This window comes from Macrotis lagotis, chromosome 2 (genome assembly GCF_037893015.1).
Source record: "Macrotis lagotis isolate mMagLag1 chromosome 2, bilby.v1.9.chrom.fasta, whole genome shotgun sequence".
Taxonomy (NCBI): Eukaryota; Metazoa; Chordata; class Mammalia; order Peramelemorphia; family Peramelidae; genus Macrotis; species Macrotis lagotis.
The window spans coordinates 328,475,962-328,487,879 of NC_133659.1; the positions used below are offsets into that span (position 1 = coordinate 328,475,962).

General features: G+C 40.5%; 1 protein-coding gene across 22 annotated transcripts in view; it reads right to left on the minus strand.

Moving 5' to 3' along the window:
* RBFOX2 (RNA binding fox-1 homolog 2) overlaps positions 1-11,918 on the minus strand; it is a 282,975-nt gene that overhangs the window by 150,887 nt on the left and 120,170 nt on the right. The gene's annotated exons all lie outside the window — the stretch shown is intronic.

Below are 11,918 nucleotides of genomic sequence, written 5' to 3' on the forward strand. Positions count from 1 at the left end.
ACTTTCTGTTAGTAAAATCACTTTAGTGGCTGAAAGGAGGATGAACTGGAATGGGCAGAGATGTGATGAAGGCCGACCCACTAGATGGCTACTGCAATAGTCCAGCTATGAGGTGAGGAGAGCTCACAACAGGGGAGATGCAGTGTCCCGGGGGAGGGGGGGGCATATTGAAGAGAGGTTACAAAGGTGAATCAGCAGGTCTTGGCAACAGCTTAGGACAAGGGAGGTGAGAAATAATGAGCAACTCAGAACAAGGCCTAAGTTAGGGGCCTGAGGGACTGGGAGAATGCTGTTGCCCTCTACAGTAGAAAGGAAGGTGGTTCAGCAGGGAGGTTTTAAGAAGAAAGATAATGAGGTGTTTTGGACATATGGAGCTTAAGCTATCCATCAACAAGACATCCAGTTCAAGATGTCTGAAAGGCAACTGTAGATACAACACTGGAGGCCAGCAAAGCAGTTAGACTAAAAAAGCTGATTTGAGAATCACTGGAATAAAGTTCATAATTAAATCCAAGGGAGCTGATGAGATCATTCAGTGAAGTAGTATGGAGGGCCTAGAAGAGAATCCCTAGGGAAACCTACAGTTAGAGGGCAAAACTTAGAGGAGGATACAGCAAAGGAGAGAGAAGGATCAGAAGAGAACCAAGAGAGAAGAGGCTCCTGAAAACCTAGAGAGAAGGGAGTATCAAGGAGGAAAGAGTGAATTCCAGTGTCAAAAGCTGCAGAGGAAGCCAAGGAGAAGGAAGAGGGAGAAAAGGCCAACTAGAGGAACCAGTAAGATTCAAATCCTGGAGAAAAAGAACTGGCAGGATAGAGTCCAAGTTAAGCAATCCATCTTAGAAGAGAATGCATCTGAAATTAAAAGCAAGTTGGCCTATCCCTTCTCCAGAGACTTAGATGCAAAGCTAAATGCACCCCAATAAATTTAATTTGTTTAAAAATGCAAATATTGTACAAGGCCAACAATATACAGGATAAAATGGAAATGATCAAAAGTAAGGAAAAACTAGCATTAAGGGGATCAGGAAAGGTGTTTGGTAGAAGGGAGGTTTGGGTCTGGAACTTCAATTCCAGGAATGAAGCCAGTGCTGAGATTCAGCAATGTATGTATGAAATTGTGGGGAGGAGTGTTTTGAGAAGGAACCATAGAGTGTGTGGAGAAGGGAAAAAGGCAAAAGAAGACAGGACAAGGGAGGAAGGCAGCATCAGATTAGGAGGGCTTTCAATGCAAGAGGATTTTCTATTCTAATCTGGAGGTGCTAAGGAGCTTCTGGAGTTTATAACTTGATTAGAGCTGAAGGAAGAATGTACAAGAGTGGAGCCAGGAGAGAGAGGAGCCGCCAGGCAGTCATAGTCCAGGAGTGAGTTAGTTAATGATGGTCTACACCAGAGTCATGGCAGTGGTGAGAGAGCAAGGGCCACACAAGATGGGACAGAGATCAAAACTAAGAAAAGGATGACATAGAGGTTAGGAGCATAGGGGAATGCTAGAAGGATGCAAACAGCATCAATAGTAATAAGAAAGTTCAACAACAGGGAAGGTTTGGGGGAGAAGATAAAGAATTTCCTTTTGGACACAGTGAGTTTAAGGCATTTGGGAACACCCAGTTTGAGATAAGCAATAGATATCTAAAGAAGCAAGAATGGAGATCCAGAGAGGAGAGGTGTCTTCCAGCTGTAAATCTAGGACCTTGTGAGCCCATTAGGCAAATTGGGCAGTTTCTAATTCCAAAACTAGGCCCAAGTGATACTATTATTTTATTATGAAACTAGGGCTGTAAAATAATAACTTGTGTTTATATAGCACCTAGTTTGTGCCAGACACTTTGCCAAGAGCTCTACAATTATTTTCTCATTTAAATCTCAGAGGACATTGCAGAAACTGAGGCAAACAGGGCTTAAGTGACCTGCCCAGAGCTATTTAGTATATGAGATCAGATCTGAAATCAGACTGTTCTGACTCCAGATCTAATGCTCTCTCCACTGCAGTAAAAATGAACATTTTTACCAAGACTGACCAAAGAAGACTCTCTCTGTAGAAATCATTAAACATAATTTTGCAGTGAATATATCCAGATAATATTGCAAATAATTTGGAAAGAAAGTAGATAATGACAGAGGTAAAAAGAAGCACCTTCCTGTACAATAGAAACATGAGATTAAAAACCAGCCTGGGGAAGTAGTTGCTCACTGTGGCGTTTTGTTTTTCTATTATTGAGGACTTTTTCCAAAGGGCAGAAATCCCACTGCTTTCTACACAATAAATTCTTTGGTCAAGTGGAATAAATAAAAGGATAACCAGAAGACATTCTGCTTCTATAATCCAATTTAGCTGAGAATCAATGCTTAGCAATTGGTACCTGGCAAGTCAGAAGGATCCTCCCTTTACAGATGAGTGAGATGAGTATATTGGGGAAAGAAGATGGAGCCCAAGTCCACCAACCAGGGCAAGCTTACTCAAATAAAATGTAACTGGGAAATTTTTAACAAAATAAATAACAATATAAGAAAACAAAGATAAATACTGCATTTTCAAACTGAATCATCATGTGGCCTGAAGAGATCCTTCAATGTAGAGACTGGTGCACAGAATGTTTGCATGTGTTTGGCTATTTAGTGACAGAGCCAGGAATATGCCTAAATTCATACAAAGCACAGTAGGCTATACTTGCCAACATTTAATGTAATACACAAAGAAATCTTACTTGAACAATGAGTTCAGAATTTCGTGGCTATGAGCATTATCTGAGTGAATGGAAAACTGGCTCAAGGACTGTTTAATAAAGGGTTTGCCTCACACTCAATAAAAATGCCTTGGATGCTCTTTGTAAGAATTAATGCTAGGCCTGGTTTTACTTAACCTCTGAATTAATTATCTAGAAGAGAAAGTAAACACCAAGTGAGGCACCATATAAACTAGAAATCTCATGTGGTCTAGATGATCTATGAACACCTGAAGAACTGGAAATCTTCACAGAAATATGAACAGACACAGACCATGGGGCTGAGTGAAAGCAGGTGAGATAGGACCATTTGGGAGCAGTCGTCAGATAGCCACTCTTGTAGCTGATCAGCCATCCCCTACACTACAAGATGGCAGGATCCAAACTCCAAAGATACCCTGTATGCTCTGAGCAGTGCCTTTAGAGGGTCTTAAGTAAGCAACCAAGTACAAGTCAAGTCATCAAGGAAAGGGTCTGTGGAGCCTTTATGTAGTACCAGATCAGCCTGATGCCCCATAGCTCTCATCATATCCTTGTAAGGAAGGATATACAATCTGTGCCACCCACTGGCATCAACCAACTGTCCCAAAGCCCTGGGAAAAGTTATACTCTCTAGGCAGTTAGGTGGCACAGTGGATAGAGCACTCACCCTAGAGTCAGAAGGACAGGAGTTCAAATTCAGCCTTAGACACTTAATAATGACCTAGCTTGTATGACTTTGGGCAAGTCACACTTAACCCCATTGACTTGCAAAAAGCCAAAAAAATTAAAAAAAAAAAAAAAGGAGTAATACTCTCCAGGCCACCACCCCTACGAAAAGGACCTTGTGGTCATCATCCAAAAGAGAAGCCCTCATGAAGACAGTACTCCCTGCCAGAGCTTCTTGTGGGTGCAGTGGCCCTCCTCCTCACTTCTCAGCAGCCACCAGAACACTTGGAAAAGAAAGTTCTTGCTACAAAAGACCTAGGCACTGTCAGATGATGCCATGTCAGAAAGAAATAGGGTTCTAACAATGAAAATGACATTAAAAAGAACCCTGATTACCATCTGTGGCCAGCAGCACCCTAAGGACATCCTGAGTTTAGTGGAAGCTCCAACCTCTGATGCAGCATCTCCTCTTTAGAAGGGGAGCTCCCTTAGAGCAGGGACATATCTCCAGAGCTCAGCACAGCTTTTCCTGTGTTGCACCAAGTTCTTATGAACATTTATTCAAATAGCAATGGCCTACTTGTTAAAGTCCTCAAGATCCTTATGGCTAAGATTTCTAGACTTCTTTGCACAAAGCCCAGGAGGCCCCTGGGATTCAGTCTAGTCCCTCCCACTTTTCATGCAGAAGTCAAGAAACTTTGACTATCATCTTGGTTCATCTGCCCTACCTGGCTAGGAAGATCAGGAACTTGTAAAGTTATCCCAGACCCAGGTTTTCAACTTTACAACATGCTGATAGAATTGGGATAGAAATCAATATTAACATAATAAAAAAAGTTTCACTTACATTCCCCAATATTGGAACTGGCAGAAGGAAGGGTAAGAATATAAGCCTCCTCAGTTTGATCAGGGAAGACCTCACTAACCCCCATCTCCTACAAAGAATCCCAGGGGAAAGGGAAGGCAGAGAAAGGGGAAAGAAGCCACCAACAGGTCAGATCAGGGTTGCTGGCTATATATCAACGATTTTTCTCCATCCTCACAACCACCTTGTGGGAGTACAAGGCTTATTAGTTCCATTTTACAAATGAGAAAACAGAGGCTTTGGCCTAAGTCACATAATAAGCAAGAGTATGAGTTGGTCTTGGGTGGATTCTTCATCACACCAACATGTGCTATAATCATCCAGGAGAGGCTCCTGGGACAGAAGGTGATTCAGGGTTGAGTAATTTCCATAAAGCAATTCCCCCCAAAGTGCCAGGAAGCTCTAAGCCTCCAAGATCTCTAGGCTCCTGATACGCTCCAGTTCTCCCTCTCCTTTGTTTCCTAGAAATATTCCGGTGAGCCCACATGGCTTTGTGCCTAGGGACTCAACAACATTTCTGAGACAGAGTTGGACTAAGAAAGTGGTCAGAAGAGAGCATGGAGGGCCTGAGGAATCAGAGACCTCTTCAATACAAGTGCCCTGTGATTATTTGACCTACAGAAGAAAACCTGCATTCAACTTAGCAGTGGTAAACAAACACAGATCAGAGAAATCCCCTATCATGACAAGAATATCCTGCAACACTTGTAAAGTGATAGTCTACATATCAAAACATTTTTGTATTCTATATTAGAACAGTTCCCATGGGAAAAATAATTCAGTTCTCATAATTGTGAATTCAAACACAGCAAAAGTCACCAAGAAAATATCTATGAAAAATAAAAAAACCAAAAAGAGGCACAAATCTAGACAGTTTTAATTCAGGCCATTCGCTTCCAATTCTAAAAAAGCAGTCCGAAGAGACAGGAAGAGATGAGGACTGCAAGATCTAAAGGACCTCTAGAGAAACAAGGAGAGCTGGAAGCTTGGCAGTTGGCCTTTCCCAGCTCGGTGATGACCAAGATGATCATTATTCCATCTGTCTGTACCAGAGTAGACTTATTTAGTTTGATTGGTCCCAGAGTGTATGGAAGAGAATAAAACAAAGCTAGAAAGAGAGATGGTTTTCTATTCGACAGAGAATGGGGAAATGCTAAATAAAGGTGAGGTCTTTAAATTTTCTCTAACAGAGATGTGAAGGACAGAATAAAAAAAAGAATACACCAGAGGAAGAAAGACCTGTCAAAAGACTATTGCAAGGGGAGGCTAGGTGGTGCAGTGGATAAAGCACCGGCCCTGGAGTCAGGAGTACCTGAGTTCAAATCTTCCTCAAACACTAATTACCAAACTGTATGGCCCTGGCCAAGCCACTTAACCCCATTGTCTTGCAAAAAAACTTTAAAAAAAAAAAGACTACTGAAAGTGAGAAGTGATGGAGGCCAGATCTCAGAGAATAAAAAGAAGAATTCAAATCATTGGTGCTTTAACAAACAAAATCAGACTTGAAAACTCATAGGATGCATGAAGTGAGGAGAAAGAAGAGTCAATAATAATTCAAAAATTATGAGTATGTAAGACTAGTGATCCCATCAACTAAGAAGGCCAGTTTGTGTTAGGAGACAAAGTACTATTTTAGATACGGTAAATTCCAGGAGCATACAAGAACCAGAGAACAGCAGGAAATAGGGGGCTGCAAATCCTGGGGCTTGGGAATGCAGATATGGAATCAGGAGTCATGGGATAACAAAAAACGTAGAAGCAGGTTAAGAAAGATCACCTGAAGAAAAGGTCAGGGTAAAAAAAGATCAATAGATTTGGTGATAAAGGCTCTCAAGACTGGAAGAAAACCTAGACATAATTTAATCTAAAACCCAGATTTCATAGGTGAAGAAAGTAAAGTCCAGAAAACTTCAGTGACTTAGCCAAAGTTACAATAGTTGGAAGCAGCAACCCTGGAATTCCAACCCGGTCTTATCACCGAATTCCTCCTGTTCTTCATCTCGGACGTTCTCCTCACACAGGAGCTGTCTTTTCATATTTGACTAGTCTCAGAATATCCTTGTCCAAGAGGTTACTCCTCAATTCCCACTCCCTTTTCCAGATCCTCTCTCTTTGCCAATGTCATGTGGCAATCTTGGTTCCTTTAAGATTCTTACCCCCTGTCTGAGACCACTCTCCAGATCTTAACTGTCAATATCCAGCAGGGCAAAATTAATTATTTCCTCTCCCTTTTCAGAGAGTTTAGCAACTGGCTTTATAGTATTCCTCTCTACACCAACCCTTCCCCTAAGTATTTAGGAATTTCAATTTGCAGATGGTGGCCCCTCAAATATCTTGGTCTCCAAATCCATCAACTTCCTCACTTCCCATTATCTGCATCTTTACTTCAACTTTACCATTTCCTCCTAATTATTGGAATTCTTTGCCCCATTAGAGTCTGACATTCTCTCTTACCAAAACCTCCTCTCCTTTCATCTCTCCCTCTACCTCACTGCTATATACAGACTTCATGTTTATCCTCCCCAAGACTCCACTCCTGTCCTGGTCTATCACCACCACCCCACCTGCAATTTTCTACCTTTACATTAACTAAGTCACACTCCCCTATTCTCCAATCCCATGCCCCCTTAGTCTAACACTACTCATGTCTTACTACACCTCAAACTTGAATTAACCTCACTTTCTCTACTTCCATTGGTAGACATTCCTATAAATATATGCAATATAATCTTAACAAGGCCTTCACTACTACATGCAATTCTTTTACTCATTACTGATTCTTCCCTGGCTATGATACTCTCTAAAGGTCTTCCCTTCTCTTTCCAAGCTAGTTACACAATCTCAACCAACTTAGAGAAGAATCATCTGTCAACTCCATTTTCTTCCCAATTGTGAATCTCAAAAGCCCCACTCCCCACAACATACACACCATGCTCTTGTCCTCAGCAGCAGTTTCTTAAAAAGAGGTGAACTTTCTCATTGCCAAGGTAAACCCATCTCTTTTTGCTTTCAGTCATCTACTCTTCCAGCTTCTTTAGGAGTCTGCTAATTCTCCTTGGTCTTCAATTCCTACATAGACACACAAAGAAACTTCACTACTATCTACAACATGCTCAGACTTCCCCTGTTGCTTAAAATTCTGTCTCTCCTTTCTCTCATAATCAATCTCTCAGAAAACCAACCAAGTCACTACATCTACACTTACTGACTTCCTCACCTCCCACAAATTAAGAAAACAGCCCTGGCAATCTGGCTTTCAGAATGAAGCCCGACTAAAACCTATCCTCTCCAAGCTCATCCTCAATCTCTAATTGTTCATTTCAATGGCCTTTTTTTAGTCTTTATTAACAGTTCTTTAATCTTGGCAATTTTGGACACTATTACTCTGCTACTATCTCCTCCTTTGGATTTCCTGAAAGGGCTTACTTCTGTTCCACACTCCTTCAAAGGTGACTGTCCTACCCTTCAAGTATCAGTGGAAAGCTTGATCAATCCATCTGGGACCCCCCCCTCTCTTTCTTTGTCTGTCTCTGTCTCTCTGTCTCTCTCTCTGTCTCTCTGTCTCTCTCTCTGTCTCTCTCTCTCTCTCTCCACATTGTCTCAGTGATCCCCTATTCCCATGGATTCATCCAACTCCTTACTCTTCTGAGCTCCATGTGTTACTAAACTAGACTACTGAAAATTACACTTAGTTGTCTTTCAGAAATCTCAAACTCAAACTGTCCAAAACAGAATTCCTTACCTTTCTTCACCCCAACCCACCTCTCCTGATTTTCTTATTTCTGTCAAAAGTATCAACATCCTTCCAGGTTACATCCTCACTTATCTGTCACCTCTCATATTCAGTCAATTGTCAACTCTTTTCATTCTACTTCCATAACATCTTTCTCATTAACATTAAACTTGGTCACCATAATTCAGCTCATCCCATCCCACCTGGTAAACAATAATAGTCTTTATTTCCGACATTCCCTTGCACCAAGCCATCCTCCATGCACCTATCAAAATGATCTTCCTAAAAAGTAACTCTGACCATGCAATCCTCTGTTCAAGTTTCAGTAGATGCTGACTGTAGCTAGAATAAAATACCCATAATTTAGCACATAGCACTTAAAAGTCCTTCATAGTCTGTCTTCAACCTCTGCTTTCCAAACTGACATCAGGTTACTTCCTTTTTAGACATTCTATGTTCTAGTCAAACTGATCTATTTAATGATCCCCATTTTTTCTTCTCCAGATTTTTTTTAATTCTTTCTTTATTTTGTGGCAGCTCTAAGGACATTTGGGCAGGTTTACAAGTCAAACAAATAGAAAAAAAGGAGACATTAAGGATGCATGAGAACAAGGTAAGATAATTAATCGATAAAATTGGTGAAGATAGAATCCAAGACAGAAGTGGTACAGTAGATTTGAGCAATAATGGAAGCTACTTCTTCCTTAAACTGGAAGGAAGGAAGGAAGGAAGGAAGGAAGGAAGGAAGGAAGGAAGGAAGGAAGGAAGGAAGGAAGGAAGGAAGGAAGGAGAGGTAGGATGTCGAAAAAATTTGAAGAATAAATGAGGGAGGCTGAAGTTCAGTATCATCCGCTGAGAGTAATTAGTTAAGTTAGGATGTGAAGACAGAAAAAAGGTTTAAAATCACAACTGGGTAAAGTCTTGAAAGAATCCAAAGGAGGTAAGTAAAAGGGCTGTCATGCAGAAATAAAGACCTGTGATGGTGAAACTGCATCAACTGGTCGCAAATTCAGCCAACATGATTATGAGATGCTAGGAGTTACCAAGAGTAATAGCCCTATGTGAGCCATGTAGAAAGGCAAGAAAGCAGGGAGGCAAAAGGATTCAGGAACACTGGAGAAGTGTCAGGTTATGCTGTTCTTTACAATTATAGGTCTCAGCCTATCTTTATAGTCAGATTACCAGGCCCTGGAGGTTAGATATCAGGTCTTAGATACCTCCAATCCTTAGCATATTGCACTGTATACTATCTCAGGAGGAACTCATTATTTACTGTTAATGGTGATAACTACTTGTATCACTTATTATATTATATTATACCTTGCCCGAACGCTTAATGAATTAAGAATAATGACAACCCATGGTTTCTCTTGTGAGACATTATCTGGATTACTATCAGCACCTGGTCCTTGGATTCTCAACAAATAATAATAAAAATATTAAAGTACTTTACATAGTACTTACAGGATTACACCTTTCCCAGGTGTGTATAGTTCATGTTCTAGTTGTTTTCATGGGATTATAGATTTAGTGTGAGAAGGTCCCTTAGAGGTAACTGAATCAGATCCCCTTATATTACAGAAGAGAAAACTGAGGCACACAGTGATTAAGTGACTTCCTAAGGCCATTCAGCTAGTGTCTAAAGGCTGGATTAGAACTCTTTTCCTGACTCCAGGTCCAGTGTTCTATGCACTACCTAGCTACCTCCAATCCAGTGTTCCTTTTAGTATATGATATGCACAAGTCTCTTCTTTTATAGATCATAGATTCCTCAAGGGCTCTTTAGTATTCTCTTTCATTTTTAGATTACCAGCACTTAGCATGATATCCTACTACAAAGAGATGATTAATAAAGGTATACTGAACTGACTTAATGAAATCCTCATCTTCTTACTTCTTCTCACATAGTCCTGAAACATTCTTCTCCCTATCTTCATTTATCACAATCTTACTCATCTCTCAAGATCCAGCTTAAATACCATCCTTTTCATGAAAGTTTCGTTCACCCTTCAAAGAAGTGATCTCTTCAAGCAGGGTCACCCTCAATCCATCCCTGTGTAGATGTGGGAGGTCCACAGGCGTTATGTACTAGACATTTTTTCGATGTTTCAATCAGTTGTGCTGATTCCCCCCTTGTAAAAAAATTCTACTTGATACAGAGTAAGGCTGGGCATGGGGGGGGGGGGGATTGAGGGATAACGGCAATGAAAAACAGAAGATATCAATAAAAATTTATTTTAAAAAATCTCTCCCTTCTTTAAATTCTCTTAGGATTTTGCTACATCTCTTTTATGACCTAGAATATTCTACTTTGTACAATAATATCTTCCAGGGCAGGGTCTAAGTTTTTATCTTTATAAATTAACAGCTACTTAGATTTATTTATAAAACTTCCCTTCTTTTTCCAAGCTAGTTATACAACCTCAACCAACTTAAAGAAGGATATCACCTTCAACTTGACTGAAAAAATAGACATCATCTGTCAACTCCATTTTCTTCCCAATTGTGAATCTCAAAAGCCCCACTCCCCACAACATACACACCATGCTCTTGTCCTCTGCATCAGTTTCTTAAAAAGAGGTGAACTTTCTCACTGCCAAAGAATCCATCTGTTATCCCATTTAATACTTAAACATTTCTGTACAAATATTTCTATTTTTTAAATGAGCAAGCAAAGGCTCAGAAGTAAAAAGTCACAGAGTTAGAAAGCAGGAGAGGCAGGATAGGATCCCAGGACTTCTGATTACAAATCCCACCTTTTAAAAGATGCCCACCTCAACCACCACCAACACCTCCCAGCTTCTCATGTTTCTAGTTCCCCAAAATGCATCATGTTTATTTTGTATGGATTTTGCATACACTTTATTTATTTCCCTATTGTCTCTTCAAATAAAATGGAACCTTCTTGAGGGCAAGAATTAATTTACTTGGCTATAGGGTTACTAAAGGGTCTACATTTCTGCTGTATCAAACAAGAGGCCTGTCTGGAAGAACTCACAGGGATCACTGGCTCCCACACTGTTGGCTTTTTCTAACTCTTCAACTCTCCATTACAAAGTAAAGTGAACTATAAGTTCAGAACTATAAGTATCCAGAATAAATACATAAACAATGGGTGTAAAATGAATGTTGACTAAGTATGATCAGCAATATGTTTCTATCAGAGGTGATCTTTACAATGAATTTCCTTACTTGCAGGCACCACCAAATGAAAACACTGCTCAGTACAAATCTCTTTTATCACAATTCTCCTGTCCACAGATTACAAAGTCACAAACAACAATAATAATAATAAAAAAAAAACCTCCAAGATATTGAGTATCTTGGCCAAAAAAAAATTTTCCAACACCTGCCTGTTGATTACTCTTTGGGTCCCCACTGACTGGCTCTATCACAGTGGGCAAGTTCCTTTACATTCATCCCTCATAAAACTGGAATAACACTGGCCTTCCTCACAAGGCAGACTGAGAAGGAATAACAGTTATCCTACCAAACTTTATAGTTTTACTTTACTGTAGCAAAGATAATGCCATCTCCTAATTCTGAGTCTCTGAAAAGCAGGCTCCGTTTGTCTGTCACTCATACCCCAAAGAAAGCCTAGTCCAGCTGAGAGGCAGTCTCCTCTTTCTCAAAAGTAAAGCCAGCCTGAGTCACTTCAAAACATGTTGGTTGTCTGCCCTGCCCTACAATCTATAAACTCCAAACCCAAAGGGATTAAGCTGTATGAGCTCTACCCTTGGGCCCAAGTTCAAAAAGATAAACAAGACTAAGTTTTAAAAGAATCCAAGCCCATCTCTCCAATGATTTTTCCTACCACCTGCCTAAAGAAGAAGCAGTGGCTCCGTGGACTCCAGAGAGGCCGCTGGTGTGAGGGCAGAATTCCTCAGCTTTCCACTCCTTATATGTGCAGAGGACAAGCCCTCAGCCACCCTGAGCATTCTGTACTCAC